A 7308-nucleotide genomic window follows, 5' to 3' on the forward strand; every position below is an offset into this window, starting at 1 on the left:
TGCATACACACACATATAGACACATACAGAGACATACATATGCATACATATGCAATCATACATACAAACATATATATATAATACATATATATATATATATATAGTATATATATATATATATATATATATACTTGTTTCAGTCATTTGACAGCAGCCATGCTGGAGCACCGCCTTTATCGAGCAATCGACCCCGGGACTTATTCTTTTAAGCCCAGTAACTTATTCTATCGGTCTCTTTTGCAGAACCGCTAAGTGACGGGGACGTAAACACACCAGCATCGGTTGTCAAGCAATGCTAGGGGGACAAACAAGACACACCCAAACACACACACACACACACACTATATATATATATACATATATATGACAGCCTTCTATATATATATATATATACACACACACACACACATACACACCCACACATATATATATATATATATATATATACTCACGCCATACAAACACAAAAAGACACACCCATTTCTTGAAACGTACATATAATATCACATGCTTGTACACACCAGCACCGACACGTGCACTCATACACATATATATACACGTATACTTACTCATGAAAAAACATTCACACACACACACACACACACACACACACACACACACACACAAACACACACACACACACACACATACACACACACACACACCATTTTCTTCGCTTGTTTACTTTCTTCCGTCTAATCGTTCAGTACTTTAATCGTGTGAAATTTAGCGACTAACATCAGTCTGTCTGTTTGTCTTGCCACTCTCTCCACCCCCACTAACTCACAAACGCTTTATATACACATGCGTATTTTTGCGCGTACAGGTGTGTGTGTGTATGTGTGTGTATGTTTGTATACATACATACATATAAATAAGTACATACATATAGATATATACATATAAATATATACATACATATACATATATATATATGTATATATATATATATATATGTATACGCATCTGTGTGTAGATATGTGTGTGTATATATATATATGTGTATATACATGTATATATGTATATGTTTGCATATGTATATACATATATACATATATACATACACACACAAACATATATATATATATATATTATATATTTACACACTCACACATTATATACATACATCTATACATATATACATATATATATATATATATATATATATATATATATATATATATATATATCATATATATCTATATAATATATATATATATGCGTGCGCACGTGGTGTATATAGGTGTACGTAAGTGATGTTACGCATTCATTTTCTGTAGGTTATGTATATACATATGTAGGTACGTTTGGCAATGCACACAGCCTATTTATCTTACCTTAAATACTGTTACAAAGTCCAATATTTACCTGAACAAACTTACACGTTTCAGCATCATTGTATTCAGTTTTATTATTTGCGTTCATCCCCTATACATAGGGAAAGATTAATAGTTATGGAACCCTTAGAGCATTCTTTTCTACTCTAACTACAAGGCCCGAAATTTGGAGGCAGGGGGGCCAGTCGGTTATATCGACCCCAGTGCGTAACTGGTACTTAATTTATCGACCCCCGAAAGGATGAAAGGAAAAGTCGACCTCGGCGGAATTTGAATTCAGACCATAAATTCAGAGCGAAATATCGCGAAGCATTTCGCCCGGCGTGCTAACGTTTCTGCCAGCTCGCCGCCTTATCCCTTTAAGCATTCTAAGGGGCCACAAGGCAGCGAGCTGTCAGAAACATTAGCACGCCTGGCGAAATGCTTAGCAGCATTTCGTCTGTCATTGGGCTCTGAATTCAAATTCCGAACAATCAGTCCCACTGCGTGGCACCTTGGGCAAATGTCTTCTACTATAGCCTCGGGCCGACCAAAGCCTTGTGAGTGTGTTTGGTAGACGGAAACTGAAAGAAGCCCTTCGTATATATGTATATATATGTGTGTGTATGTGTTGTGTGTGTGTGTGTGTGTGTGTGTGTGTGTGTGTGTGTGTGCGTCTTTGCTTATCTCCCAACATCGCTTGACAACCGATGCTGGTGTGTTTACGTCCCTGTAATTTAGCGGTTCGCCAAAAGAGACCGATAGAATAAGTAATAGGCTTACAAAGAATAAGTTCTGGGATCGATTTGCTCGACTAAAGGCGGTGCTCCAACATGGCCACAGTCAAATAAAAGAGTAAAAGAGTAATACTCTAACGATTTTCTCAGTTCTTAATAATTGGCCTTGTGCCGGTTTTCTTGGCGTATAGGTTCGTCGCAGGTGAGCTGCAAGATGCAGGAGGAAAGAGTGAGAGATAGTTGTGACGAAACAGTCAGCAGAAGTTCACCATTACCTTCTGCGGGAGCCATGTGGAACCTAGATGCTTCGCTCATAAACACACACATCACCCGGTCTGAGATTCGAACCCACGATCCCTCACTTCGCCCGGCGCTCTAACGATTCTGTCTAATCGCCGCCTTATCAAATAATGGTTTCCGATTTTGGCACTGGGCCAAAACTTTGGGTAAGTCGATTACATCGTCCTCGTACTCAACTGGTACTTAATATATCGACCCCGTGTGTGTGCGTGTGTGTGTGTGAATGTGTTTGTGTGTCTGTGTTTGTCCCCCCACCATTGCTAGACAGCCGATGGTGGTGTGTTTACGTCACCGTATCTTAGCAGTTCGGCAAAAGAGAACCCATATAATAAGTACTAAGTTTCAAAGTATAAGTCCTATGGTCGATTTGTTCGATGAAAATCGTTTCAATGCGGTGCTGCAGCATGGCCGCAGCCAAATACTTGAAACAAGTAAAAGATTTAAAACGCAAAAAAGTAACCTAGCTAATCGTTAAAAAGACGAGACCGTCACGGTTGGAACGAGTTTCGATCAGTTCGATTTTAAGGTTGGCTTCATCACCACCACCTCCACCACCACAACCACCACCACCATCACCACCATCACCACCACCACTACTACTACTACTACTACTACTACTACTACTACTACTACTACTACTGCTGCTGCTGCTGCTGCTATTTGCGTCGATGTTATCCGAAACCTTGGCCGCAATTACAAAGGGAACTATTCATTGACCAACCATACTGCCAGTCGTTTATCAGTCATCATACTTTAACCTTATATGTCACTCAAACACACTTGAAATGTGAATCATCACCATACGCCCCTTCACCCCCCTCCCCCGGCTCCTGCTCATCGTCATTATCATCATCATCATCATCATCATTACCATTATCATTTTTCTTACCAGTATCACAAACGTGACTACGACGACGACTACGACGACGACTACGACGATTACCACGACAACCACAACGACCACCGCCGCCGCCGCCGCCATTGTTCCATCATCATGACCAACAATAACTACACTGCTGCCAACGCCACCACTACCACGATCTACGCCCTACCACCACCACCACTACCACGACCACCAATACCAATACCTCCATTGTCACTACTACTACTACTGCTCCTTCAACTGCCACTACTGCCGTCACTACTACTACCACCACCACCACCACCAATACTACATCCACCACAACTATCACAACCGCTCCCATCACTACCACTGTTAGTACGAACTCCAATAACAACACCACGAACATCACCACCAAAGACACACTCCATGACGACCGCCACCACTTCCAACACTACCACTATCATCACCACCACCACCAACACCACTACATCTAACACCACCATCGCCACCACATCACCAAATGTCAACAGCAACAATATCAACAACAACAACAGTTAATATAACCCTTGACCTGTTTAATATTCCCAAAAAACAATGCAGCTGGTCAGGTCTTATCATGTCAGGTTTCGACAGTCATTTGGAGCTAGAGTTGTTATGATTTGAGGGAAATTTGGCTGTTATTTCTAAATTGATTAGCAATTTCTCAGAGACTTTTCTTGTCGTTTCGTTATTATTTTTGCTGTTGTTGTCTCTATGTTCTGAATTCATATTTCGCCGAGGCCAACTTTGCCTTTCATCCTTTTGGGGGTCGATAAATTAAGTACCAGTGAAACACTGGAGTCAATGTAATCAACTAAGCGAGTCGGAAAAAGCGCTAAGTGGCATTACATTCGGCTCTTTACTTTCTATGTTCAAATTCTGCCGACGTCGACTTTGCCTTTCAACATTTCGGTGTAGATAATATCAGTACCAGCCAAATACTGGGGTCGAGATAATCGACTACCCTCTTTGCCCCAAATTTCAAGCCTTGTATCCATACTAAAAAGAATTATCATAGGAAGCGAGCTGGCAGAAACATTCGCAAGCCGGGCGAAATGCTTAGCGGTATTTCGTCTGCCGCTACGTTCTGGGTTCAAATTCCGCCGAGGTCGACTTTGCCTTTCATCCTTTCGCGATCGATAAATTAAGTACCAGTTACGCACTGGGGACAATGTAATCGACCTAATCCCTTTGTCTGTCTTTGTGCCTCTATGTTTAGCCCCTTGTGGGCAATAAAGAAATAAGAATCATTGGTACATCGGGAAAAATGTTCAGCAACATTTCGTCTGTCTTTAAGTTCTGATTTCAAATGCGGTTGTGGGCAACTTTGCTTTTAATCCCTTCGGTATCCATAAGATAAATACCAGTTGAGCACTGAGGTCGCTGGAATCGACTTCCTCTTCTCCAAAATGTTAAGCCTTATAGCTATAGTAAAAAGGACATTATTATTGTCATTATTCTTGTGGTGTGAAGGCGCTTGGCTTAGTGGTTAGGGCATTCGGCTCACGATTGTAACGTCGTGAGTTTGATTCCCGGCGACGCGTTGTGTCCTTGAGCAAGACACTTTATTTCACGTTGCTCCAGTATACTCAGGTGGAAAAATGAGTTGTACCTGTATTTCAAAATACGCTGAATCTCCCTGAGAACTACGACAGGGGTACACGTGTCTGTGGAGTGCTCAACCACTTGCACGTTAATTTCACGAGCAAGCTGTTCCGTTGCTCGTATCAGCTGGGACCCTCGTCGTCGTAACCGACGGAGTGCTCCATTCTTGTGGTGATGATCATGTTAAGCCTCAGAGCAGAATTGTGACCATATGTTCCCTGTCGTGACCTTCCATTTCATTCCTATGGCTATATTTGGTCTCTACTTCTAATATTTCATGCGTCCACGTCCCTAATATTGATAGAGCTGGCAGAATCGGTGAGAATACACAGCAGCATCTTTTCCAGTTCTTTATCTTCTGAATCCAAATTGCAGTGAAATCGACTTTGTTTTGCATCCGCCCGGGTTCGAAAAAATAAGTATCAGTCAAGTACTGGGATCGATCTAATCGATCCTTCAGCCACTAAGATTGATAACCTCGTTCTAAAATTAGAGACCATTATTGATTGTCGTTGGTGATTGGTGTTGCTTTGCAGCTTTAAATGTGCCTTGATCGAGCAAACCTATGATTAAAGTCTTTCCAATGATGTGTTTATGTGTGTTTATGTGTGTGTGTGTGTGAGAGAGAGAGAAAGACAGAGATAGAGAGAGAGAGAAAGAGAAAGAGAGAGAGAGGTTACATTTGCAAATATGTTCTTCATAAGCAACAGAAGCGACACTACCATTTCATGCTTTGACGAGACGGCAACGATATTAATGATGACGGTGATGATGATAACGACGACGACAATGGTAATGACGACGATGATGATGATGGTGACGACGACAATAATGATGATAATGATGATGATGATGATAATGATGATGATGGTATAATGATGATGATGGGATAATGATGATGGTGGAACGATGACGTTGATGATGGTGACGGTGATGATGACAATGATAATAGTGATACTGGCGACAAAGAAGAAGAAACGAAGAAGAAACAAGAAGAAGAAGAAGAGAAGAAGAAGAAGGAAAAAAGAAGAAGAAGAAGAAGAGAAGAAGAAAAATAATAATAATAATAATAATAATAATAATAATAATAATAAGCATAAGAGATAAGAAGAAGAATAAGAAGAAGAAGAAGAAGAAATGAAGAAGAAGAAGAGAAGAAGAAGAAGAAGAAGAAGAGAAGAAGAAGAAGAAGAAGAAGAAGAATTATGCTATTGATGAAGACTCCGTAAACATCCCACTTTTACTAAGGGTAGTGTTATTGCAGTCTACATTAGACCTTCTCGCCTTCCATCTTTAAGCACGCAGTGTATGATTCCAAGGCAATTTAGCTGCTGTGTTTAGCAGGTCCATCATGCAGAGATTCTTCTGCGTCTTGCTGTTGATCTTAGCTGACTTTGCTGGGTGGTAAAATGGCAGAATCGTTAGAAAATTCAACAAAGCATCATGCGGTATTTACTTACGACTCTATACGTTCTGAGTTCAAATCCCATGAAAATCAACTTTGACTTTCATTCTTTCGAGGCCGATAAAATAAGGTACTGGTATCTTATTTTAATGTATTAAATCCTGGAAGGCGGCGAGCTGGCAGAATCGTTAGCACGCCGAGCGAAATGCTTACAATATTTCGTCTGCCGGTATTTCGTTCTGAGTTCAAATTCCGCTGAGGTCGACTTTACCTTCCACCCCTTTCGGGGCTCGATTAAATAAGTGCCAATTACATAAAGGTGTCGATGTAATCGATTTAATCCCAATGTCTGTCCTTGCTTGTTCCCTGTATGTTTAACCCCCTGTGGGAAATAAAGAGATAACTATATTAAATACTGAGTCGATTTTATCGATTTACATCCACCCATCAAAATTGCTGCTTTGGGGCTTAAATTAGAAACAGTATTTAGATTTGTTGATTGGCTGAATCGGTAGAAAGTCGGACAAAATGTCTTGCAGTCTTTATCTGCGTCTCTTTACATTCTGAGTTCAAATCTCGTGAAGATCAACGTTACCTCCTAACCTTTCCAAGGTCGATAACATGAAATACCAGTAATGCACTGGTGATTTATTTTGGTATTTTAAATGCCTCGGTTGTTGTAATCTACCCTAACCCCACGCTCATTACGGTATTCAGTTAAAGCTCTTTAGTTTTTGAGTTCAAATCCCGTGAAAAACCAAGGATACCTTTCACCCCACTAAAGTCGATAAAACGATATACCAGTTAAATACTGCTACTATATTTTAGCATTTTAAAAACTGGTGTCCATGGAATTTTCCATCCCTCTTCTTGCAAAACTTAATTTAAACTCTTTATGTTTCGACTTCAAATTCTGTGAAGATCAACGTTGAATTTCGAACTTACCAGTTAAATACTGGTGTTTTATTTAAATATCTGAAATAACTGGGTTGATGTAATCAATTCATAATCTTACAGTACATAATTAAGTTCGTTCTTCAAATCTCGAGGAACCTGTAAAAT

The sequence above is a fragment of the Octopus sinensis genome, linkage group LG4 (genome assembly GCF_006345805.1).
Source record: "Octopus sinensis linkage group LG4, ASM634580v1, whole genome shotgun sequence".
NCBI classification, from domain to species: domain Eukaryota; kingdom Metazoa; phylum Mollusca; class Cephalopoda; order Octopoda; family Octopodidae; genus Octopus; species Octopus sinensis.